The 26,961-nt window shown below is 37.8% G+C and overlaps 1 protein-coding gene across 13 annotated transcripts in view; it reads left to right on the top strand.

The window, feature by feature from the left end:
- CTNNA2 (catenin alpha 2) overlaps window positions 1–26,961 on the top strand; it is a 476,933-nt gene that overhangs the window by 5,300 nt on the left and 444,672 nt on the right. Inside the window, exons 1-9 of one of the 13 annotated variants that reach the window (XM_083835459.1) lie at window positions 9,676–9,825; window positions 12,152–12,226; window positions 13,206–13,259; window positions 14,353–14,469; window positions 16,229–16,411; window positions 16,837–16,964; window positions 17,731–17,851; window positions 18,975–19,141; window positions 19,406–19,504. The exons of 2 other annotated variants lie outside the window; for them this stretch is intronic. The gene's annotated coding sequence lies outside the window, so the exon portion shown is untranslated. Of the gene's footprint in view, window positions 1–9,675; window positions 9,826–12,151; window positions 12,270–13,205; window positions 13,260–13,958; window positions 14,470–14,569; window positions 16,412–16,836; window positions 16,965–17,730; window positions 17,852–18,913; window positions 19,142–19,405; window positions 19,505–26,961 lie in introns of those variants that run through there. 10 more of the 13 variants (XM_083835468.1, XM_083835469.1, XM_083835473.1 and 7 more) reach the window with 10 other exon arrangements.

Here is a 26,961-nt window from a genome sequence, read left to right as displayed (position 1 = left end):
TGAAGTTTAGAATTTCCAGCAAAATGTTTTTTTTTTTTTTTCCCCCACATGGGGAAAAGCATACCTTTCTTTGAAGTATTTAACTCTGCTAAATCAGCATTTTCTGACAGCGTTTTCTCCTTTGGAATATTTTTTGGCTAGCTACACTCCTCAGTTGCATCACCCATTGCGTTAGTGTTCTAGTACTGAGAACAGTGGAGGACCATTTTCAACACTGCCCAAGTTTACAGACTTAAGTAGTTAGAATTATTTGGTTAAGGGAAGCTGAATTCTGTAACGCAGGAAGAACAGCTCAGAGTTTTCATTTGGGAGGTAAGAAAAATAGTATTTTTTGTGGTTACACAAAAGAATTTCTGTATTCAGTATATTTTAAAGCTATTTTTAAAATAATCCAATCTGTTGTTATCACCGGTGTAGCAATTACTACTTAACATTTCACTCTGCGGTGTCCTTGTCCTTTTCTTTGAAGCTATGTATTTTCAAAACAAGACTATGTTTTGTAATGTCTAAAGGATACCAGGATGTTAGAAGACAATTTGAACGTTAAGTGGAGTGTGGATTCTGTGTCCACTTTAATAAGCAGAAAGCAGAAGTGGTTTGTGTTGAGCTAGGCTCCCAGTTGCCCAGGTGACTTCTGCAAATGGGACTTAAGCTTTTAAGTTACTTACGGCTTCTTGTAAATGGATTAATCAGTTTGTCCTTTTTTACAACTAATCAACTTTATTTTTTAACACTATTATTTACTAACAAAACCTCCCCTCTATATCTCAGCGTGTATGGAAATGGAAAGATTTTTTCCTTAAAACCACTTTCCGCACAGCAGAGGCAGCTGAAGCTCTCAATTCGCTAAGTTTTACTCAAAAGAAATCGATCAGTGGGAAATACTTTATTCCTTATGTTTTAAATGGAGAAGCTTTGTCCACTGTGTGCATAGCTGAGGAAACTGTTTTGATCAGCACTCTAAATCTTTTCAAACTTCAAAAGAAACTCCAAAAATCTCCTAAAGATTGAACTTTCAAGTTAGATTATGGAATAAAAATACTACTGGTCTTGTTCTAAAATTTCAGTAGTTAGTGGTTTAATTTCTCTTATAGTATCATAATAATAGTAGCAATAACTGTGCTTGTTCCAATGAAACCATATTGAAAAACATGAACAAAACCTCTTGAAAAGAGGCATAAAAATTATTTGCAAATTAACTTGCTTGAATAATTTGGGGCAGTCTATTGATCTGATGAGGTTTGTTTCTGTGTTTTCTGCTCCATTGGTTTGAGAAACGTTTTCTTGTTTACTGCTTGGTAAAGTACGATGTCATCTTTAGTGGTGTTCTCTAGCTTTTGAGTCAACTTAGAAATTTTTGTAAATGATAATATTGAATAAATGTGTGAATTTAAGTAAACAGAGATCAGAGTTGATGTTCTGTGTCATTAAGTGTTGGCATCCCTGCGAGGTAACTGAATGGTCTCTCTCTCTGATACAAAACACGATCACCTGTGGTAAGTTGCCCATGGTCAATCCTTCGTGTGTTCATATCTATACCATCATATATCCCCCTCTGGATGCAATATCCCATCTGTAAGCAAGATGGGGCTAATGCATGTGGGTGAAATTTGCTTATGGCCTATGTTGTGTAATACAACAGCTGATTATTTTGTTAGATTAAACCAAAGGATCTGTAGGAGATAATTCCTCTTGAGAGGACTAAACCTCATGCTTGAAGTTCTGGAAGCAAAAGCTGCAGTTGATTTAACGCATGCCACCATGTTTATTTTTACCAAAATAGAAAAGGATAGATAATAATGTTTTTCATTGTGTTGGAACATTTATGTAGAAGAAACACTCGTTTACACTTGATTTTGATAGAGAATTTATCAAAACTCTTCGTATATGGATTTCTAATGGTTTTAAGAGTTGAGTCTTTAGATAACAAAAGATTGTTAAGACCTTCAAGGAAAGGTATAAAATGGCTAACAACTTCAGTTTTAGGTGAGAAATATCAAAAGTAGAAAGGTTGCATATTTTAAGATTCCCTTTTCTGTTTGTTTACAGATAATAATCAAAACATATCTCCATATTTTAGGGCCAGCAGTGCTTGAACACAGACAAATTGAGCTTTGGAAATGCCATTTATTTTTCCTTTTTTTGACTAAGCTTCTACTATCGCTCCTTGGCATTAGCAGTCCTGTGTGAAATAATTTAGCAGTTTAGATCTGCAAGTAGGAAGACACTTTCTCCATTTGAAAAATGTAGGAAAACTGGTGAAGTTAATTCTTGCAATTAAAATCCACAGGTGATTTTTTTAAGTGGAGATAGAGTTGCAAAGAAGCAGCTATGATTTATTATCAGTTAGAAAGAAACAAATGACATTTTTTACCCAGGTTGGTGTCTGTGTGTTGGGTTTTTTATTGTATTTTTTGATTGGGGTCAAACTGAGAGAGATTCATGTATTTTTATTACAGCATATGAACTCATTTCTGGTTCTCATACAAATAATCTTGAGTGCTTACTATAATCAAGTCAGAAATGCAAATGCAGAATTACAGCTGCTTAGTCTAATTTTAAACGTATCTATTATCTCTGTAATCTACATTTCCAGTGCTTAGATGCTAGGCAGAAATACTTCTAAGAAAAATAAATTGTCAGGAAGTCCATGAATGAAGAAGGATGAGGTTGGGGAGGGGTAGAGTAGGAACAAATAGATTCAAGCCCTTGCATTCAGGCCTGAATTCTGGGAACCTTGGGTCATCGGTGGTGTAAGGCGACTGCACACGATGCTTCCTGGGTGCTGAGGAGCAGCCAGGGCCCAAGTCCCGAGCAGGAATGTCTTCTACGCATGTTGTGTTCATGTGAAAACAGCATCAAACTGTACGTAAATACTGTCATTTCCCTGCCTGCTTTCCTCATCTTCTTAAATAACCTGAGTGTGCTTCCAAAGCATCTTCTACAGCTTTACTTTTTGGCTTGCCTTGTTCTAAATTGGTATTTAGTAGCAACAATATTTTTGGTTATGAATTCAGCTAAGAATTGGAAAATGTAATGGGTATGTATGTTCCGTATTCACCTTCAGTGGGTAGGGAAGAAATAGCATTTTCTAATTCGTTATATTATCCTGTAAATTTCCTTATTGTGACTAGAGAAACTATCTGCTCTCTTCTTGCAGAATCTTCTTGGAGCGCCAGCTGGAGTTATTGTGTGGTCCCAAGAGACCTCAAATACTACAGCATAACCTAACAAACATGACAGAGTAATATAGAAGCATACATTTAATGCAAACGTGGCTAAAAAGCCTTCGGAATTAATGTCTTCAAGTAGCTGAGAAAGCTGAGTGACTGTAGTAGCTTCGTAGATCTCTTTTTTTGCTTTTAAGTGGAAACCACTGATTGCTTGCCTTCATGTGTGCTTTAAGCTGGGTACGCATTCAGCAAGCTACAAATTTGGTGGCAGCAGAAGAAAATCATAGATGTGTGGACAGATTTAACACACGAAAACTGTTGTGGTTTGGATGCAAAAATAGCAGGCTTGCAAACAGAATGAGGTTGAGAGCTGTAATGATGGCATGAACGTAGTTTCTTTTTTGAGGCTCCGCACTCCATGTTCTCCTTGGTTCCTGCTAGTTTTAGGATGGCTCTGACTTGACAGGCACCAAACTTGTTCCCTTTTCTCAGATGCTGCGAGAGACTGTCTTCGGGTTGACAGACCCTTTCTAACTTGGTTGCATCTTAAGGGTGGAGTCAGGTTAACTTTAAGTGTTTGATGGCTTTTGGGTTTGTGAAAATGATACTGAGATGCACTGACAAACATGAGCGTGTTCGGGTCTCCTGTCAGCTTAATGAGTTTATTTTTGATGGGTGGTTGACAGCCAGCCAAAAGAAACAAACAAAAAACATCGCATAGCCCAAGAGCAGCTTCTTGGCTGATTTTTTTTTTTCCATAAAAAGATCAATCAGGAGGAAGGGGAAATGCTAGAGGTAACTTTCTTATTTTAATCAATTTTCCATAATGATGTAAAGATCAGGATCTCTTATTTTTGTGCTCTCTGCACTGTAAAAGTGTTGGAGATGGTGTGGGGTTCATTCTCTTGCTTTTGTGGGCTGTGATGTCCAAAGAAAGGTCTGTTGTCTCATAAGGACATTGCAGCACTTGGGATGGCTGGAGCCTTTCCTGATCAACGTTTGGGATCTAATCCACAATGGGTAAGTATTTCTTGGAACAGGATGCGAGTGAGACTGCTCCGTAAGGATTAGGATTAGCTACGCTCCCCGAAGATGTAAAATATTGGTAGTTTAACCACTTTTCTTCAGGTGTGCCTGAACTTAGTGGTCTGACTTGGGCAGTTCGAACCGGGGTGTCTGAGGTCTTGTGATGTTGCCTGCTCAGCTCTTGGCTACGCTGGCTTGGGTTTTTCTCTTTTATTAGTGTTCTTTGTTAAAAAGTTTTTATTTTATTTGGGATGAAATCATGATTACTTAAGCGAGGAAATTTGAAATCACTCATAATAAAATGTACTTTAGAAAGGACTAAAATCAAAAATAAGAGGAACATAATGTAAATAGAAAAAAAAAATAGTCCTGAGTAGATGAACTTCTTTTGTGCATTAAAAAAAATGAACACCCATATTGTATCTCAGCGCTATGGCTACATTCATGTAATACACCTTTTGTAGTCAATGAAGTGCCCCAGCCATGTTTCTGAAATACGTTTCTACGATTTGGTGAAATGTGCAAAACACGAGAGAGACTTTTCACTGAAAAAGCAGAAAGGTTTGTTTTTGCTGAGGGCCTCTTCCAGAGTTGCAGGCAGGTTGTCTTAGCTAAAGGACCCATTTGAGTTCAGATCGTGCAAGATGAAATCCTTGGTCCTTTTAATAGCAATGACATAATTTTCATTAATGTTGCAAGCATTAATGAAACCCAGCGCTTCTGGTGCTGGCTTTGCCTTTGGCTGTGGAATATGTCTGTGTTTTCCGAGTTAAATGTAGTTCAGTCCAGTCCTGTGTTGCATTATAATGATACGTAATAAGTTGCTTAGATCTCTGGAAAATTAGAAAGCTTACCTGTGCTAACTCACAGAGCTGTTGCGAGTACGGATTGTACCTGCTACATGCTCTAGCAAGATTTATGTGAACGGGATTTTTTAACATTTCAACATTACAAAAAAAAAAAAAAAAGGTAAGTGTCCAGTACATGAGGGCTTCTTTGCATCCGATTTCTCAGCTGCTGCAAATAGGTAATACATTCTGCTCAAACTTTCATTTTAATGCGCTATTTTGTGTTCCTGTTTTGATCTAAAGATAGCTCTTCCTCTGAAGTGAGAAACTAGTTCTGTCACGTTGGGCCAGTTGAGCAAAACATTACAGATGGACTCGGTTAGCTAACACGAGTTCGCAGCACGCCGCTGTAGATACCTTATGTCATCCAGCTTGCTCTTCAGATAGGTCCTGGGTCTTGTGCAGGCCCTGTACCGCGTCTGTCCTGGCTTCTTGCTTGTTGTCCAACATCCTCAGCTCATCTCAGAGTGGCCAAAAAGTGACATTGAATTATTTCAATATATTAACATGTTTCATTAGGTTTCTCTCAAATGGTGCTAACGTGGGTGGATGAATGCCGTGGGAGGAGCCACAATTCTTGGTTAGACTTAGGGTGGCAAGGTACACTAAAAAATAGTGAAATTTGGTGAAAATACTGACATATCAGAGATCCCTTGGATAAGTGGATAAGGAAAATTAGGTATGTAGTCTTTAAATGATGTGTATTATAGGTCTGTATGGCTGGTATGCAGAATATCGTGTATGAAGTATATAAATTCATTGTGGGCTTATGTTTCTAAATGCAGCGAGTTCTGCTGAAAGTATTACAAGGTCAAATGCAAGATATGCCGAGGGCGATGATCATTGTCAGAAAGGTTTCATTATTTGTTTTCTCCAAGAAGCTTTAGGTGTCTGAAGACCAGCTGTTGTGTTTTCATTTTTGGACTCCGCTAAATAAAACAGATGAGTTTGATGAAAGCGAAGAATGTAAATTTCTTGTGTTGCAGTAGTGCCACAGCCGTGTTCAGTCCTTGCACATCTTTAATCACTGTTAAAGAAAGTGTTGAAAGTGGTGGTCATGGGGAGTGCACATTTTATTTCTGTTAAATAAAGTATTTGTTTATTATTAATGCTAGATGTTAGCACAGGCTTCAGTCCAAAACCTGTGTGTCTATATAATTCTAAACAGCTTAATGAAAACTGTGGTGGTAGTAGCAGGGGTTTTCTACGTTTAACATATTTGAATATGTTAAAATTGAGTTTTGCACAATACAGTGAAAAAGTGAAAAATAGACAGCCTTATTGCTTTTTATAATAAATTATGAGCACTTCAGGTGATTTCCAGATATAATAGTTGCTATAGTACTGAACAGTTCTATTGCTGAGCAGTTTTATTCTAAGCTATGTTCTTAAGCCAAAGGAAAAGACAGTTTTCAGGAGCGGTGTTAGCAAATTCTTATCATTGTGTTGAGGCCTTAGTAAAGTGTGATCTATTATTCCTTGCATTTCATTTCAAGACCGCTGAATGTAAGGAGATGCTTTTTTTTTTTTTCTCCTACAGACTTTCTCAGTGTTGATCCAATCCAGTATTTGTTGTCACTTTGCTATTTTTGTTAGTGCTTTTTTTTTTTTTTTTGTGGTGAAGGCTTGTGATTTCATTAACGGCTATTTTAAAACCTGAAAAACCTGACAGGGCTAAACAGAAAAATAATTCTGTTTGCCGTGTAGATAAGCACAGAAATACATGAATAAAAATCAGGTTGGCCTCTCCTCCACGCTTCACAACTCCTCGGCTTTAGGAACCATTGGGGAATGGGCTGCGTTATCTTCAATTTTGTAAATAATTAGCAGTCTTTGTGCGGTTACTTTTATAGAAAGCATATTTCTAGATTAATTTGTGGATAATAAAGCCAGCTTGATGTACTGAAGCTACACTGCCCTCCATCATTGGCCAGTTGAGAGGCTTTTGTGTTTTGTTGTTGTTTTTGTCTGTCCAGCTCAGGAGATGGAGCTTATCCAGCGTGGGAAGCCCTGCCCTGAGAGAGGGAGCTGAACAACCTGCACAGATTGGAGCTTGTGTTACCCTGGGACAGCCCTTGAAACTAAAACACAGATGTTAACTCCACCTTTAGTATCCACAAGATGTCTTAAGAGAGTTTCCTTGTCACTCATAGCGTCAGAACACGGGGTCGCGTTTGTCCCTTGAAGTAAGCACCAGTGGTTAAATTGCACAGGTTTCATGATCCTTGTTTTTGCCACCTACCGAATAGCGTGGTGACCTCATGCTGATGCTGAGAACGTCAGTTTTGTTCATGCCATTCCAGATCAGCCCCTGAAATTTAAACCAGGTGGGCACCAGTTCTAAAATACCTCCTCTGTTTTCGGGATTATCCCTATCACAACCGGACCCTTGCTACCTTGTACTGGTACTTCCTTTGTTTTCATGTGGTGTGTTTTGTTTAATATAGGAAACAAGTCCACACTACATTTATTTTTAAGTGAAGAGAAAAAATGACTTTCTCTGAAATGATGACAATGAGCTGTTTATTACCACAAGCTGTGCATTTTATTTTCTTTTAGTTAGAAAGCAGTGATTTGTCTGAATTTTTGGAGTGGTTTTTAAGTGAATAATGATATAAGAGCCTTCTTACTTGAGGCTTCTTATAAATGTCGTTATTTATATGAGAAAAACTGTTCAAGCTTGGATTATTTATGCAGGGGAGAAATACTGGCTCTGGATTGATGTAATTTTTCTTTCCCATCTTCTCTGAACTAATTTGTTTTCTCTGTGCACTGAGTGCTAAATACACTCGCAACTTTGTTTTAGACACTTAGGAGCTCCTTATAGTGTTCCCCTTGATAAAATGTTCAGATGCAGCCTCACCTTTTGTTCTTCAAGGCAAACTTTGTTCCTCCAGGGCTTCAAGAACAACTGTTACGGCCTTTCCCCTTTCATTTTTAGCAGACCTGGCTTCATTAAAAGTAGAACTGAGATTTTGCCTGGTCCACTGGTTTTGGCATGTTCTTTTCTTCAATTCTCTGTTTTTCCCTATTGCAATGAAGGGATGGGTTACGAGATGTACTGCACCATCCTCCCTGTCTTTTGATTGTGCTTTTGATGCCAGTCTTCCCCGTGACAGTCTTGTCTGAGCTGGGCTTCAGACCCCCAGGGAAATGGGATGTGGATCCACTGTGCTTATCCAGCGGCTTGTTCCCAAATCCCTAATTCTGCTATGGGGAATGCATGCTCAGTGGTGAAAAGAGGATCTAAAGAGTGTTGTTAGCTATGACAGGAAGCAGAGGATTTTATTTCAATGAAGATATCTCCTACCTGGAACCAAGAATGACCTAATTTCTTGTAGATCCACCAGCAGGGGCTAGGAATCTGTAAAGAGATTCTTACCAACAGCTGCCTGTCCCCAAGAAAGAGCATCACCTGTCCACAGCAGGGTTTGCTTCTGCCGACCCCTGGGTTTTGTAGCCCTTCTGCCCGAATCAGCGCTCTTCACCGGAGGGATGCAGGGCACCTTCCCAGGGACCATGGTTCTCCTTTTGCTGGTAACAGCAACCTGAGGTTCGCTGAGGTGGGGTTGATACCAAATCAGTTTTTCTGTTATTGTTGGCTTCACAACAGCTTTGCTGTCGCAGTCCAGTGCTCTGAATTATGTTGGTGCAGTTTCATAAAAATTCTGGTATGGCGAAGGGGTCCCGTATTTCTGCTTCCTGCTTTTGTCACCTCCCGGATTTTAATGGAACTTGTTATTTTTATTATTATTATTATTTAAGATAACATGGTTTGAAATGGTTTTGATGCAAACATTTAGATTTTTCCACAGCATGGCCAGTCTCTTTATTTGGACTTGTGCAGCATCTGTCTCTGAGTCTGAATTCAGAGGCAAAGAAAACTGGAGCCTTTTCAGATTGGATTTTTATTACCTGGAAACCTGCAAATCACATGGCTCTTTTTTGGAGATCTATCTGCTTTAAACAGTATTGAATATTTGCGTCTAGAGGTCAAGCAGTGGCACCTACAGGAGGAGCAGAACCAGCCTTTTCCATAATATACAGTGGTAAAGAGAAGGTGTGGGGGAGAGGGGGGAAAAAAAGAGTAATCTCACTGGACATTATAAGCTCTTGTGATCAATTTTAAACAGAGATGTTATTTGAAAACAGCAATCTTTCTCCTTTAGCTAAAGATCCATATAACATGAAGTATAGAAAAACAATTTTTTTTGGTATTCTTTTTTAAAATTTTATTTTATTTCTTTAGTTTAATACTGTCAGTTTTTAAAAGACTGTTAACCTGGGGGCTGAGAACAGGTAATTGGTTCAGGCTATTAGAAGTTTTAATGATCGTAAATGTCAAGTTCTTTATCTTGCTGCTGATCTACCATGTCTTGCCTTAGCTGAGGCTGCTTTTGAGATGGGGAAACACAGATCTTGTGGAAGTCAGGTTTTGCACCAAAAGGTGCTGGAATGGGGTATGATCATAAACTATTTTTAAACAAGTAGGGGAAGAGCAAGCATGAATCTGTCTCCATTGTATTCCGAGTAGCTTAGAAAAGCAGCCTTTGAGAAAATACGGTGCAGCATACATACAGAAAGTGCTCGATGTGCGAAGATGATAATTTCGTGCTCGAATTTATCAGTTGATTTTCCCAGCTCTGTGAGGAAGCAGACCAACAGGACACTTCCACTGAGATGTGGAGAAGTCATTCTCTGGAGATTGTGGAAGCGGAGGTGATTTTTCAGTTTGCTGAAGATCAGGAGAAAGAGAGTAGTCTCATCAGTTACCACAGGTTGGTAGGACTTGTGTAGGTCTGTTGTTCTTTGCACTTATTTATTTTTCATTCTCTCTTTCTCTTATCTGCTCCTGTGGGGGTTAAATATTACTTCAGTTTCAAAAAATGGTCTTGCTGCCTTTGCTAATGGTCCCTGAAGAGGAGGTCTGTGGATATTGGAATCAGTTAGGTTTGAGGAATAGTTATGGCTGATAAAGTCTGTAGCCTATGGTATGATTTAAGGGAATTGTAGACTTTATTTCTGCCTCGGCAGAGGTAAAATCATAGGTCTTTGAGTGCTTTTGAGAAAAAATAGAGAAAGCGTATACAGAAATCGCAGTTAATGTGAGAAGCTGTCTTGTTTCTTAAAACTGTCTTTATTTCCCCCTCTGTGTTTGATTTGAAATTCAAAAATTTCTGTTGTGTACAGAATGAGGAATTAAAAAGTAATTGAGGTATTTTTCTGGCTTGCAGTTAAGAAATAAAAATGAGTAGAAGGAATTCTGACTTATGAAAGAGAAGTTAGATGCTATTATGTGCAACTGGGAAACACAAAGGCAGTTTAAAATACTTCTGTGTTTAAAAAAGCTAACATTAAAGTGAAAAAAAAGAACGTTGAGTAGAAAGACAGATGAAACATGAGCTTTTGAAGAACTTTCTATGAAGAGGGCAATAAAACTAAGATTTGTTATGTTTTTACTTTTTAGGAGCTGCTAGGGTGGCTTCCTGTCAAATAACATAAAAAATAGACTGTGATGAAAGACTGAGAGTAAATTCAATTTTTTACTGTTTTCAGCCTTCTCCATTACATTTTGGCCAAGAATAGTGTATTGTTTTAAAACGTTTTTAAAAATACATTTTTGTTGCCTTTTTTTTTTTTTATAACATAAATGAAACAGTAATCTCAGTCAGTCACTATCAAGAATTGGTTGATACTTCCCTCTAGATTTGGGCCAAACTTTCTGGATACTTTCTCTTTCATAGCTCCTAGTTTATTAAAAAAAAAAAAAAAATCAACCAAAAACCTCCTTCCTTTTTATAAGCAAATTATTGAATGATTGTTTGAAGACTGAAAGGAACAAATATGCATGAGTCATCTGTTGAGGATAAAACCTGATACATTTGTGAATGAAATCCGGCTTTGTGAAGTAGAGCATGTAGTTTGTTGTTACTGTGTTCCGGGGGATTTTTTTTTTTTTTATATTTTTGCTTTTAACATGTGTAAGCTAGGAAAGTTTTAATTAGACTTGTGAAGTGCTGTCTCTCATATTTGTCGACCTGCTAATATTGGGATTAATTGGATTTAGTAGAACTGTGACTGGGAGTATCTGCCGTAGCTGTTCGTAAACATTTTTGGAGCTGCCTCTGTTGGTGATATTTAAGGAATTTTGATTCCCAAACCTAAGGACAAACACTAGGATGCCTGAGAAGTTTGAAAATTATCTGTGAATCCCAAAAGCTCGATGAAGATCCTCGATTACCAAGTAGCTTGTCAAAGAGTTGGAATACAGGATTTTAGCAGAAATATGAGTTCATCTGACAAAATGGGTGAAACCTCCGCAAGTCCAAATGTATGTTGTACATGTATGTTGATTTCTGCAACTCTTTTTGATAATTTTGCCTATAAACACTATGTTTAATAGCAAAATCTGGTATTATTATTGTAGCGGTGTTGGAAAACAAAGAGGATGTGTATGGGTTGATTCTTCCCTGGCTGTTCCATCCTAGCCTGTAATAGCAAGCTGCTTATGGATTTCCTCAGTCTGAGGGTAGCATCTGGACAAACGTTTTTAATTGAGGACAGCTACATTAATGTTTCATAACTTCTGTCGTTAATGTTGCTGCCTTCATCTCTGAAACATTCTACTGCAATTGGCTCTACAAATTTGCGGGAAGCACAGACAGGATTAAAAATGCAGGTTTGTAACAAATTTGGGCAGTGATATGTTAGTATTGCCCCCACCCCTCTTCTATCCAGACTGAAGCTGTGCAGAACCTCTGGTTTTTAGATGGCTTCCAACTGAGACTTCAACATCAGTTGCTTACTTAATCGTTTTACATGTGAAGTAGGCTTGCTTTTCCCCATATACAATATTTTGCAGTGGTGTAAAATATAGTTTCATCTGGCAGCTTTGCCCCCAGTCCCCAAATATGGTAAGATATATACTGCAGTATTCTAAATACTGTTTTTCTATCAGCAAGTAGTGCCTTTACTGTTCACCTCCTTTCTTCTAAGTCATATATGAATATGTAAATGACTGTGGATTACAGCACAGACTCTTGGGAGACCAGGTTCACTCTTTCATTCCTTCACAGTAAGGACTGTGTGATGACTTTCCTGTAGGCGATGCAGGTGGAAGTCCTCTTGGAGTGTCCCGACAACCTCTTGGGATGACTGAGGATCAGCATGGAGTTCAAGGTCCGCATGCAGACTGATTTCAGAGGGAAGAATAAGTACTGAGGTGAAACCGAGGGCTGTGAAGTAGAAAACTGAATATTAGGATCTTTGCAGAACTGTTCTTTGAAATACTATAAGCTTGGTAATTTCATATCATGAGAAAGAAGTTGGCAGATATGAAGTGGAAAATGTCGAGAAAGAGCCCAAATAGCACACACAGGTTTCTGTACAAATATTATTGGTCCGAAATACAAAATAACAGAACTTGAAGCTCACGTTTCATGTAAGGATGTTGATACAACCAGTGTGCTTGATGAGTGGTACCAGGAGTTCAGTCTGGGGACTAGTGATGCTCTGTGAGTTATGTAGGGATGATGTGGGGTTGTGCTTTACCTTTCCAGAAAGCTTAGAAATCCAGTGAGGTAAACAAGCTAACTCAGTTCATATATACAGTAAGTGTCCAAAGACGTTACAAAGAGGTGAGGACAAAAGCCAAATTAACCATAATAGTATTTAATTTTCAGAAGGAAATATGCATAAAGGAAGACATGCTTACAAGGAAATTAAAAGGAAAACTAAAATGTGTTGTGTGCCATGAGAACAGGCTGCCCAGGGAAGTGGTTGAGTCACCATCCCTGCAGGTTTTCAAGAAACGTATCGATGTAGAGTTTGGCAGCATGGTTTAGTGATGGACTTCAGTATTAGGTTAAAGGTTGGATGAGATGATCTCAGAGGTCTTTTCCAACCTGAATGGTTCTATACTTCTGTGATTCAAGGCAGTAAGGAAAATAAATAATATTCATTAAAACAGAAAATGAAGAAAAGTCAGAATGAGAAATAAGAATAGTAGAAAATCTATTTTTAAATTAGTAGATATTTTTGAAGAGGTATCTTCCAAATAATGTTCAAGTGTTCAATGCCCAAAATATCATAATGCAAGCCAAAAATAATTCTGCAAAAATATTCAAGATGTGAAAACTTAATAACGAATCTATTTCAGATCCGTCGGAAGCAAGAAGCGTTCCAGAGGGTTGGCAGCAGGAGTATAAGCGAGGTGGGAGAGGGAGAGTCAAAGAGCAGGAGGCTCAGCAGAGAAGCCAGGGAAATTCTCTGCATCCTTGTTAACTGTGAAGCAGCTTGTGGGAGAGGTGTCTGAGGCTGAAGTGTTAGTTAAAGGTGTTTTGGAAGAAATAGATACAAAGACTTGAATCAGGTCACTATTATCGAGTGGTTTTTTTTTTTTTTTTTGTGCTAAATCACACTTAGTGTTCTCTCTTTCTCCCATGGCTGTCATAAGTGCTAGGTTTCATCCCATGGTGAGACGTAATTGGGTTCATTTTAACTTCCTTTATAATTATTCAGATGGATTGACATCTGAATTTTGCCAGTTGTTATTAAATGCTTAATGTAGTATTTTGTTTGAAAAGACATGTAAGGTGACAGTTTCACTTTTTTTTTCCAACTACACTTCCTGTTATATGTGAAAACTATCTGTATTCCGCCAAGGTGCTTGTAGTAGCTTATTTACCTGATGACCTGAAAAGTTTCTTTTGCCATTTTCAAGTTTTTCTGTATTTCTTTGTTCTCTTAATTTTCATAGATACTATTTTTTTCAGATACATTGATCAAAAATTCACTATTAAGATGGAAACTCCATATGAAAAGTTCTTCCGTAGAAAAAGTAATCTGATGTTAGCAAAATTTTATTTTATTTTTTTTTGAAGAACTAGCACTTCATTGCCACCTGATTACTTCTTGCATTTCCTATAGCCTGCAAAGGCTGGTTTCCCATCATGATTTGCAAGTTTTTATGGATTTATGCAAGAAGCTACCTCATGTTTTAATGCCAATAATGAAAAAAAGGCATTTCCTTCTCTCTCCTCAGCTTCAGGGGATTTTCAGGTATAGTGAGATTCTTCTTGCAGTCAGTCTGGAAGATGTTACGAAGACTGAAAAAGAAACAGGTTGACTGTGTTGGTTTCTTCTGTGGTCAGGGGAAAAATGTAATGGTAATCACTTGGACAGTTTGCAAAAAAAAAGCTAAATATAACCCTGTATCTTTTGTCCTGGCTTTGAAGGTATGGAAAATAAATTTTATGTATTAATTTATTTTTTGTATCTGACATTATTCCATTCTGTATTGCCAGATTCTTCTGAGATCCATTAGTGATGAAATTAGTTTCCTCTGAGAATAGCACCAGAATAGCATCAGAAACAATTCTAATTCTTTACTGTCTCCTCATACAGGACAGAGAGAAGCTCAGGTTTGATTTTTTTGTTTGTTTGTTTGAAATTGCAATTCTAAAAGAATATATATATATGTATTTTGAAGTGTCATACTGATTTTGAAATGGCTTTTTACAGAACTTGGAGCTGCAGAACTGAAAGCAGCTCAGATTTCAGCAGTTTGACCACATGGATGTGGCTGTGTCTTTCCCAGATGAATGACTTTTGAGGATTCTCACTGAGATATCCAGCAATGTATCTCTCTCACTAGAACCACGCAGTCTGTATCCCTGTGTGTCTATAGCTCTCTGCTGGTTCAAAAAGTCAAGTTGTAGAGCGATGGCTATTTTAAGGAGTGAGCGCTGCTCTCCAGATCAGTTTATGTAAGAGATTTAGGAAGATCCCATGTTTAAATTCTACTTGTCTTCTGGTATATGGATTTTTCTGAATTTTCAAGAGGGTCAGCTGGCTTTTTCCTCCATGAAGCTGAGGCAAAACCATATAACTCAACTTACTTCTGTATATTTGCCTGATAGCCCGTTGCTTTACCTTTCTCTAGAACAGAGATTTACATCTGCAAAGCTGGATATATTCCCTCTACCATTGCACAGCATGCTTTCACAAGGCAAATGCTGTCCTGCTTCTATGTACACATGGCTGCAAACAATAGATTTTCTAGTTCATGATAACTGCAAATTTCCTTGAAGTTGATGGATGTCCTGAGCATCCTCTTGCAGGCTCGGCAGAGGGGATGTTCAAACAGCTTTCCAAGTGTAGCAGGCTTGCCACCAGCTCCTATGAAGTTGCTGTACTTTTCTCATCTGTTTAAAATCCATGTGCTCCTGGCTTCTTAACTGTTTTTTTTTTCCTTCTCCCTCTGCGTTCGTGATTCTTTCACCTTCAGTCAGTAATAGGAAATCCTGTGTGAATTGCAAAGCCTGTAGTACCAGGTGTCAGATGGCAGTCACTAGGCTAGAGCATTCCTTCAAGTCAGTTGTTTTCCAAGAAGAAAATTGTTCATTTTATATATATATTTAATAAAATCATGCTGTTCATTGCATTTTGTGCTGGTTTGCCTCAGGGTGTGAGTAAAAGCACGATCAACTTAAACATGGCATCAGTTCCTTCAGCATTGCTGTAAAAAGCATATTAAGCTTTTCATTATGGTTTTGCCATTTTTTAGTTTTATATCACCTAGTAATTTACTCATTATAAGAACATTACGTGGAAGGTCCATGTTGAACCAATCACACTTTACTTGCAGAAAAATGCTCTCCGGACAGCCTTTCTGCCTGTTCAGGAAGACGTGCAGTTAGCAAAAGATGTACTGAAAAATCCCAGCTCTTCTGTTCAGTAAGAAGGAAGTGTCAGGTTAGGGTTCCTCCTATGATGACAAAAGACTAGTTTATGGACTAAAAGCTATTTTTCTTCATAATTACTTTGCTTTTAATTCTATATGTATACTTCAAGAAGGCAACAATTCTAGAAGTGTTCATTCTAAAGTTCAGTATCTAATGGTACACACTCTTTCAATGACTTGTAACGTTCGATATAAGATAAATAATGTTTGATTAGCAATCTCTGAACACTTTTTAAAAATTTTTGTCATGATTTTCTGTATTCTTACTTTATCTCATAGATCTGTGTCAGCATAGCAAGGACTTGGTCCATAGTGGGTCACGCTATGCCAGTGTTTCCAGATTTAATTCCTGTTTTCTAAAATACGGAGAGTAGTAAGAGAACTTCACTTCGTAGTTGTTGTATGTGTGGGTTAATGATGTTTTTCATGATTTTTAGGAGGGAATGGGATCCTGATTCTGGTTTATTTTATTACCTTTGATTTCGAGTCTTGGACAAAAGTTTGTGCCAAGTGCTGTACAAATACCAGACGAAAATAGATTTGGTCTCCATTTAAAATGAAAGACAACAGCTGGATTTAGGTGGAATGCCACCGCAGGCTGGGTTCGTACCGATAGCAAGGTAAGGTCTGGTGGCAGTGACCTGTCCCCACCCCACCACTGCTGATTTTTTCCTTTCCACCACGCATTAGGGGCAGGTGGAAGAAAGCATTGAGGAGAGGGATCTTTGGAGGAGTTTTCTCCCAGGTGTCAAACACAGCTTTTTGAGAAAGTGCTAAGAAGGTGTTTAACAATTCAGTCAGCTGCTTTATGGGGTGTTTGTAGCTGAAGTCAACTTCCTGATGCTGACAGCTTATTTTCAGTAATTCTTTAGCTCCAGGGCTAACTTCATCAGCTGCTGTTGGTGGTTCTCATTCTGCACCACCTCCTGAGCTCTACTAGAACTGTTTGTGCACAGCTGACCTGTGCTAAATTAACTTTCTTTTCTAAAAATGCTTTGTTTTAAACCTGGATATTTTGCTTGGTTTCATTTGGTTCATTACTCAGCTGAACAAATACCTGTGTGAACAAAACTCGGAGCACAGCTCGGAGATGGGAAGAGGTGTTGAAGAATAAGTAAAAGCTACTGAAACCAGCACTGCTGCAGAAGGAAAGGCTCATTAAACTACAGCCCAGTAGGTGTCTGTTGTAAAGTTTCAAAAAGCTTTGGAAGTGAAGTTGAGGAATATGATGCAGAAAGGTGATTTAGTTAGTGGAAGAATTTGGAGAAAGCACTGACTAAATAAAGCTAAAATATCTTTGTAATAGTTTCCTGAGTGCCTCTGATGGAATAAGATTGCTGTTAACAGAAAGTATCATCCTGCATCTCACATCCTGTACCCTCACAAAGAGGAGGGGAGGAAGCTGAGCTTCAGGTGTATCAGTGGATCAGAATGCAATAAGAGTGAAATATCCAGAAGGTTTACGTATAACTTGGATTAGATGATGTGGAAGGAAGTCCAAAAATAATACCTATATAACAGCACGGAGAGTAATATAACTTCTGGCTGTGGATATGATTATTCAAGCCTAAGATATAGAAGCCACGTGACTTTGTTCTGTACCTCTCTAGTATCTGGTGGTTGCTCTAAAATCTAAATATCAAGACTAAATGCAGTGTAGCAGTTCTGTTGCTTTCCATAGGCCCCTTAAAACCTTTTAAAAGTCATTACTTTTCACAAAATGCTCACTCTCTTCAGTGTAGCCAGTGTTTTTTTTTCTTGCTTTATACTTTTGCATTTTGTAATATTGAAACAGTTTTCTTGAATGAGAACAATTTACCAAATAACTCAGATTTTGTGGCTGAACTGTTTTTATTGTTCTGTGTTATTCTTTGTGGTGTTTGTCATTTTTATCACTTTACCTGCTTTTTCTTTATGTCACTCTTTTTTTTTTCTATAGAAAATATAAGGTACTTGGGAAAATATTTTATTTCAAGTAATGGATTGCCAGTCTCAAGAAGCTGACATTCTCTTCTATGCGAGAAAGAACACCAATGTCTAAATGGATTCTCTTGAGACAGGTAGATAAACTGGTGATGGCAGGCAGACATTTGCGCTGGAAAGGATTTGTAATAGGTAGCTAAAGCGTTTGATTCGATCAATGCTCATTAGTTGTAGTAAAAAGAAGGTGAAGCATCCTTTCAAGTGATTATTTATATTGGTCACCTGAACTCTGATGTAAGCCTTTGCCAGTTGCTCTACGTGAGAACTTGATGTGCAGGTGTTCTTAAATGGTACATCTGGTTTTGAATGTATTTTGTATTTTGTGTGGATCAATTATTGGATTAACATAGAGGATACACTGAAAAAGCGAAAAATTCATTGCTTGATAGTTTTCTTCAGGTTACCTGCAAAGCTAAGTATGTTTCTGCATAGATGAAAGGCTGGCAGTTGTGATTAAAGTCACAATTTGAATGGAGAGATGTATATAAACAGTAACCAGTAATTTCAGTAATGTACATCAGCTGTGCTTTATTGCTGCATTCATAGTGTTAGTGAAAAACTGAGGAAACATATGACCACATCAGTGAATATCTTTTTTTTTTTGTCCTCAAGCACACACATGGATTAACTTTGAATTACACTTATAAATCAGTGCAGAAAACCATTAGGTAGAAAGTATTCAATTAATATTTGGTATTAACCCCACCCTGTCTCAGGAGTGTGGGATGCTCCATGTGTAATTTGTGTTAAGATTTCAAGTACAGGACACCCTTCTGAGATTTCTCAGAGACTAAAAAATTTAGAATCGTTGAAGAAACTTAAAAAAATTATTAGAAATGAAATGTTAGCTTAAAGGGGCTGAAAATGCCTCTGTGGTCAAAATTTGTCTTAAAAAGAAAAGGATTTTAGAACTAATACACAAATCAGCAAGCTTAAGAGAGTTACTTTTCCATTTACAAGGTAAACTATATACAGTCAAGCTCTTCCATGGTGAAAATTGTGGTATTAAAAACTGTTCTCAAATACTCTAATTTTGAAGTGAACAGAGTGTGCTTAGGACATATAAAAAGCAAGTAAACAAGCAAAACACTAGAGACGCACAGTATATAATATTCTTTTAAATCTTCCTTTATAAAAAGAAATGTTTCTTGAATTGAAGAGGACTGATTTGCCTAAATGCTGAGTTTCCCATCTGTACAGTAAACTTCCTTATGTGGCATGAAGTCTTAAGTGATTAAGGAATCTCATCTGGGACCTGGAAAGGCAAAGCTGGAACCGACAAGACAGGCAGGAGGAATTTCTTGGCTCCCTTTCTGGAGAATCAGCATTGCAAGACTGGTAAAGGAAAACCCAGATCCTATTATTAGGTACAGGAAATAATTCTGTCGGGTTTATTCAGAACTGTCCTCATTTCATTTGTTTCCTTTCTGGCTATAATAAACCCTGCTAACCATTTAAGTTGTGCTGCTTTCACTACTGCTGTAGCAGTTTTGCCCGTGGTATGAAGTTGCAGGCTTCGTGTTTGAAGAAGCAGTGCTGTTACAGAACACGAAGAGCAGTTCAAGGTGTCTGGTGTAGGTTTTCTGAATTGTATCTACCGGAGAAGTGTTTTATCCCATTTCTGATTGCAGGCAGGAGTTCAAAACTAGCAAGTTTATTCGATCAGTTCCAGTTCAGCTGTATCTGAAATTTCCTCCCATCTCTTCCTCCACCGGTCCAGTGTTGGTCAGGTTAGTAACGGCACACACTGCAGCGTATGAAATAAAGAACAGAAATTTCTGCTGTGGGTGCTGCAGTGTGCAGTTTCACCTGGGCAGAGCTTAGTGCCTGCATGTTGCCACTGCTCTGCAGGCACTGTTTGTCCACGGTGTGTGCGGTGGGAGCAGCCCAGGACACACAGCCACCCACTCTGCCTTGGGATGGGGGTGGTGGCCTGGCTGTGGCCGGGAGGTACCAGCAGCATGCAAAGAAATCACCTTTCCATTTTCAGAAGCTTGGGATGCTCAAGGACCAAAGTTACCCCAGCATCATGGTGCATAAAGAAATGGTGGTGGGTCAGATGGTGAAAGAGCCGGGATGGGATGAAGTGTCGGGAGAGAGGAGCAGCCCAGGGGTATTGCTCAGGCAGCAGAGCCGTGGGCTGATGGGCTGTGCTGGGTGGGTGCTTGCTGAGATGACAGCGTGTAGGGAATTTGAACTAGCAATTGGAATTAAAAAAGATATTTTGGAGCTCTTTTCAGATTTCTAAGCAGCACATCAAGGTAGTTCCGCTTCAAGAAAAAGAAAGAGCTTCTAATGGGTTTTGGATCGGATTAAGTTTTGGGCTATGGAAATTTTGGTGCCTTTTGAGTTTGTTTTAGTAAAATACCAAATTTAATGTGACTATGAATGTGAAGCTGATGGTTTTGGAAACTGAAATCTGAAAGACAATCTTTTTTTTCTTTCTGCCTAAACCATCAAAATTTAAAAAGTATGTATTTTCACGAAGCAGCTTTTCTAAGTAATGTTCAAATCATTTTATTCCCTTTAATCTATTCCTTTTCTGTGCATAATTATGATACTATTGCCAGCATTATTTCATTTATGTAATTATCAGTATTGACACAAAACGCCTTGTTTTTCATGTAGGGCGTTTTAACCAGTTTTTCCGCTGACAGCTTTTTCTTTCTCCACTTGGTTTGTTTATTGAAGAAATCAGTTTTGTAGTATGTGTAGTTTATAGATGTATAACGATTTTCATGAAGAAAAAAATAATTAGTCATCCGTTCTTCAGTTCTGATTATTCCTGTATGGGGCCCAGAGTTTCACAAATGGAAATTTTGGGATTGAATTACATTTCAGTACTGGAACTTCTCAGTGTCTGAATTTACTCTGGAACTGTTTTATAAAAGCTTAAAAAAATCCGGTGACTTAGGTCTCATAAAAAAGAAAAGTAAAAGGGAATAGCACAAACAAATCGGTTTTGGTTGTTAGGCAGGCAAGCAGTGCCAGCAATATTAAGATCCTTTGTACAGAGTTACACCTTTAGAGGTAAGAAAAAGCTGAATAGAGCAGCTGTTTAGGTTGTTAGCCTCTGCTGCGCCATCCTCTCTAGACTCTGTGGGAGGAATTTCCATGGCTTATGTTGCCGTTCGGTAAATGCTTGTTGCATGCTGGGGTTAGATGCTCGGGATCGCAGCCTGGCACTGGAGAAGAACACGGTCTAGGAATGCACGCTCTTTTTAAAACATGCATGGGTTTGCATGGGTTTCTCATTTCTGCTCTGCTGGGAACATGACTTTGAGGCCCATCCCTATTGAGAGAATAGGGATGAGGATTTGGAAAAAGCTTATGTACCTCTGTGCTTAGTAATAAATGCCAGTGTCCTTATTCCAGTAAGTGAAAGAGCTCAAATCAATTCTCCTGGTCTCCCACTAACTCAGCCTTTCTTTTGAACCAAAGTTAGAGATTGAGCTCCACGTGAGGTGCAAATGCGGTTTTAAGATCTGAGAGTATTTATTGCGAGTACAAGGTCCTGAGAACTTGTTCTTGGACAGTATTAATTTATTTTTAACCCCCACAGACTCTCTCACACCTTAACAGAATCTACAAACCTGTGAAAAATCTTCTCAAAGGAGAGTATTTTTTGTTTTTGAGGGTGGGAAAGATCTCTTTTGGGTATATTTTTGTCTTTGAGAAGTGTGGATTTTTCTGCCTCAAGCTTTGGAGCTATTGAATCTCATATTTTTGCAAGCTGGATTCACAGATCTCCTTTTTCTTCCCCAGGGTTGTTCTTTAGGAATTCGCTGAATCATTGCTGTTAAAAATCTGTCGCTGCTTACTCTCTGAAACAACAATGCAAAACAACCAAAATCATACGAGGCAAAGAGTTAATGGCGTTCCACGTGGGCAAACTCTCACATTTTTGAGGACCTGAAATCAAGGGCTGCAGTGAGATACTTTATTCCATCTTTGCATAGGACATACTATATGCGAGAAAGATGCTTAACTAAATCCCACTTAGTTGAATTTATTGATCATCTCTTGTCTCAAGTATCTTTTGTAAGAAGTTGCAGATGCCGTTTTTAGTTTCAATGACTGCGTTAAAACAGCATTTACAATGTCACGAAACATTTCTTTGCTTCTGTGAAGAAAGTGAAGGTTGAAAACAGCCTAAAATACTAGTCTGGACTGTAGAATAATGCTTGGAAATAAGGAAAACAATTCATGAACACAGCACTTGTTCTTTAAAATTTCAAAGTTTCATTTAGGAGGGATATTCTTTGTTACTCAAATAAATCAGTCTTTCTCTGGAAATGGATATAGTATCATTATTATTAAACTCTATGTTTATATGTAGACATGTATTTCTTTATAATGAATGAAACATTTTCATTTCACTTTGATTACATTAATAGTATTCTTAGACTGCACAAGAGTTGTTCTGTATTTGAATATTAATTATTAGTTTAAAAGGGTGTAAGACTGCAGCAAGTGTATCTGTATAATGTAAGAACACACTGCTGGCAGACACAATTTAAATTTGAAAGGAGATCATTTCTTCTCTGGTGTTTTATTGCTGGCATTTTAGGCAGCGGAGCTCTCTCTTAAACACTTCTTCCCTGTTTAGCTGTGGGGTAATGCATAATTTGCAAGTCCTGAAGTCCTAGCAATTAGAGTGGGAAAAGACCTGTCAGCTTATACAGATCATGACAATGAAGGATTTTTTTTTTCCCCTGAAACAACATCTTAAAATTTGTGATTAGAACAGGCACACACATTCTCTTTCCAAAAGTCTATTTCATTCTCTCTAATATGGGTCACTGTTGGAAAAATGGTATATAGCTCCAGTTCTGCAGTTTCCTTGTCTTTTTTCTCATTTATGTGGAAGAATTATCTTAAGGAAATTGATGTTTTTTTCCTTTTTATCCCCCCTCCAGTTACTTTTCTAAGAGGCAGATGATGATTCTTGATCAGTGACCTTTAAGACTAGTTGATTTACATTTAAATACAATCCTTCATTTAAATTCCTAATAAAAATAAACAAAACAGGAAGCTACCCAATATTCATACTTAAAATTGTAATTAAATTGCTGAAAATTGGCATTTTAATGGTTCTTATTAAAAAAAAAAAAGCATCTGCAGGATGCATACACTGCTTTTCTTACCATTTAAATCGGTATAGGAAATGTTATCTCTAGTTAGGAACATTTTTTGTGTGTGTGTTCATCATGTCCTTTCAGGTTTTAGAAATGGAGACTTCAGGCTATTGCACTAATTTATTTAGTTTTTAAATGCCCAAGGATAGAAGGAACAGAGTTTTCCTGCATTTTCAAATACCTGTTAGTTTCTGAACTTTGAATGAAAAAGATGTGGAATTGGACTAAACAAATAGACTGAAACAAAACCAGTTTTCTCTCTGTACCTCCTGAGAAGGTTGCTTTCATGAGCAGAACTCTTTTTCAGCTCCATCATCTGTGAATTGCTCCCATTTAACAGTTTGGCTTTCATTAGGGTGCTTGTAGTGAATGAGTACTATTTGGGTTTATTTTTCTTTATTTTTAATTACCAATTTGTTAATGCTGTTCTGTGCAGTGTGTGCAAGTTATGTATGAAATAACTTCTGAAGTAAAACCATAAAACCAACTGTGATCTAGAGTATTTGCATAGCACTAAAAAAATGCAGCTGGACCATCAGTTCTGACCTTGGTAACTCCTGCAAAGAATACAAGGCAAATTTATAATGTACCTATCTGTCTGTCTGTTTTGTTTGGAGGACAGTCAGTATAGTGATGCTTGGATAAAATTTCATGCTTGTTTTATGGCAAAAAAAAATAAAAAATACGATTTTGCAAAGTATTCCTGGAAAAAAAAAAAAAAGGAAATATTTATTGAGAAACATTTTTCTGTAATTCTTCTGAATCTGCATTTTGTCCTTCCGCCCCTTCATTTCACTCATCTGACAGGTTTCTTTCACTTTACCAAACTGTTGATTGAATTTTTAGAACAAAGCATTCTCTTGCTTCCTCTAGGTAACTTGTACAAGGTGGTCAGTGTAAACTGTCTGAAAGAAAAATTTTAGTTACCAAGGACATGACATTAAAAAAAAGTTTTTTATCCTAAGTTTCATTATAAACTGATGAACTTGCAAATTTAAATTAGTTTTGCTCATTAGTTTTCACCTTAGTGAGCTAAAAGTTCCTTGTATTGATGAGAAGTTCTAAAAGTTACGTGATTAAAACCCGTGAACGCTATGTGACAACACTGAAATGGAGTTGATCTCTGATGCCGTTTCTGCTTCAGAATACAATAGAATCTTGTTAATTTGCTCAAATGGATGAGATCTATGCGGATTTAATAATTCATGTTACAGAGTATGTATGAAGGTCACTGAGTGACACAGCTTATCTTTTTCATTTTACGTTGGAGGCTCAATTTAATGTAACAGGGTAGCATGCTAACAGATACTCCTTTTTATATTATTTTAAAATTCTCTCTCAGGAACATTAAGTCAGGTTTCACTCCAGAAATTACATAAAGTGAGGTTTCAGTCCAGAACTATGTTAAGAAGCAGGGTAAGATGGAGCAAACACAGCTGCAATGTGGTACTTGCCTGGAGGCAGATGTTCTTTGTACGTGTCTGACTAGAAGTGCCATAACCACAGCAGTCACATTTCAGTTGCCTCTGGAGAAGTTCTTCTGTATTTTTCCTTACTGTAGCTGGCTTTACGACCGTAGCTAGATTGTCCAATGCAGAATATTTGGGGAAAAAAATGATTTATTTCCTGCCAAAATGTGATGAATGTACTTAAAGTGGGCCTACAGGAAAGCTGGGGAGGGACTCTTTGTCGGGGGGGCGGTGATAGGACAAGGGGGAATGGCTTTAAACTGAAAGAGGGCAGATTTAGGTTAGATATAAGGGAGAAATTCTTTGCTATGAGGGCAGTGAGGCCTTGGCCCAGGCTGCCCTGAGGAGCCGTGGCTGCCCCATCCCTGGCAGTGCCCAAGGCCAGGCTGGATGGGGCTGGGGGCAGCCTGGGCTGGGGGAGCTCTGAGGTCCCTTCCAACCCAAACCATTAGATGATCCCATGTAAAATCCATACATTGGGAAGCTTGATCACAAATACTGACACTGTATTTTGGTGGGGAGGGCCTAAACAAAAAGCTTCCTGCTTTTACCTGCATGTTTTCAGCTGCCTGCTGAGAAAGACCCATCTGCTCTCTTCCTTCCATTGGTGCTCACTGTAGCTGATTTTGCAGAAGAGCAAACATCTCCCCCCTTGAAACGATGGGACATCAGAATAGAAGATGCAGAAGTGCATCTAAAAGTTAATAATTCAGACCATCTACAATGTGGGTTCTAAAGCAGGTGAAGCATATAAATGTCTCCAGCAGGTAAAAGTATGCATTTATTAAAGTCTTATACTGAGAAGTTGAACAACAGCAAATTTATAAGCATTTTTGGGTAAGGTTGGAAAAGTTTTTCTTTAGTCCTTGCTTCCTCCCCTCCTGACCCCATTAATGAGTTGATGCCAGTTGAAAGCTGTAATATACTTAAGGATTAAATTAAAAAAGGTAGGGAAAATCAATGACTATTTGAATTGTAGGGAAGTCTTTCATCCATTCATGCTCTGCATAAGTTTATGAGGGGAGTGTAGGAAATGGGATTTCATTACTTCCTCTGTCATTCAATAACTCATTTACGTTTTGTTTTATTTTAAGAGACCTCTCACTGTAGAGTAATTAACTGATTCATTGGTTGAAATGAGATGTTTTAAATAAACAAGCTTTTTGGCTTTGGTCGCATTGATTGTTGCCTTTCATGGAGGCCTCTGTTTATGCTGGTGTCCAGTTATTTCTATTTTGTGGAAGGTTTTGTTAGTAGGATTTTGTTTAATTTTGACATGAATTTATGCATTCCTGTATCTGATTGTTTTGAGGAGGTTAATGCGTTTAGGGAGATTGTAAGTTGCACTTTCTATATTTGTCCTTTTCTTGTTCTCTTTTACATTTTTCTATTTTTTGCTTTATGCCATAATTATTTATAGACTTTTTAATGGGAATAATTTACAGTTCAAAGCATTTGGACTTTAATACTTTGGGATTTATTTGGATTTTCTGGTTCTGTGTGCTTTTTTTTTTTATATCAGTGATGAAATCAGCACCACTGGAGACCGTGGAGCATCTTCTTCCTGAGTTCCCTGATTGTAAAGCTTCACTCCATAACTTATTTTTTTTTTTGACTTTGTGATCATTCTCAAATAGATATGTTGCAAACTCTCATTTTCTCATTTCTACGATCCTTTTTGTTTTCTCTTGAAGTTTATTTGAACTTCTTTTATGGGTTTAATACATTCCATTTTAATGAAGTAAAACTATTTCATAACAATTAGGCAGCGCAAAGCAGGGGTTGAGATATACGTAGTCATTTCTCTGTTCCTACTTGTGCCTCTTAAGTTAAATGCACGTATGAAATATTTATGAAACCGTAAGCACATTTGTCTGTGTGCTTTTAATCAAGCAGCTAACAGTTTCTGTGGTCATTGAGTTATAAGAACATCTCTGTCTTGGTTTTGATTAAAGACTTCACTTTCAACATTAACTAATTGTTTCTTCAGTCATTGCCAGAACATCAGATGCTTAGATATCTTTGTATTTCAGTATGATCATCTGTTAATGAAGGTAATAATAAAAAAAAAAAAATCACTACTCTTTAGTGTCTTGAAACCAGAATTTTTTTTGGACTTGCCAATATGAAACATGAGGTACACAATCACATTGTTTTGTGTACCTTTAGTTATCTTTAAAGAAAACCCTCATCTGAAAAAATAACCATATATTTCATGAAGTTTTGCTGTATTTAGCACTCCTGTAAAAGGAGAGTGGGGGAATGCTACCTCTGCAAGGACAAAAAGTCTGGGGAGGAGGTTGTGCTCTGCTACTCGGATGCTTTGCTGGCGAGCCTGGGTGAGAGAATCACAGAATCATTAAGGCTGGAAAAACCCTCCAAGATCATCTGGTCCAACCATCCCCCTCCCACCGGTATCACCCATCACTGTTGAAACATCGTCTCGTTCCTAAGTCAGAGAAACCCCCTCGTAGGAAACCAATATTTTGTACTGTTGGATAGGAATTTTCTCCTGACAAGGACTATACCTTTTATGTTAAAAAAACTGATATATTTTGCAATAGAGTAGAGTACAGCCAG

The sequence above is a fragment of the Anser anser genome (assembly GCF_964211835.1).
Source record: "Anser anser genome assembly, chromosome: 4".
Taxonomy (NCBI): domain Eukaryota; kingdom Metazoa; phylum Chordata; class Aves; order Anseriformes; family Anatidae; genus Anser; species Anser anser.
The sequence above is the reverse complement of the archived record's forward strand: the minus strand, read 5'-3'. Positions and strand labels throughout refer to the sequence as shown.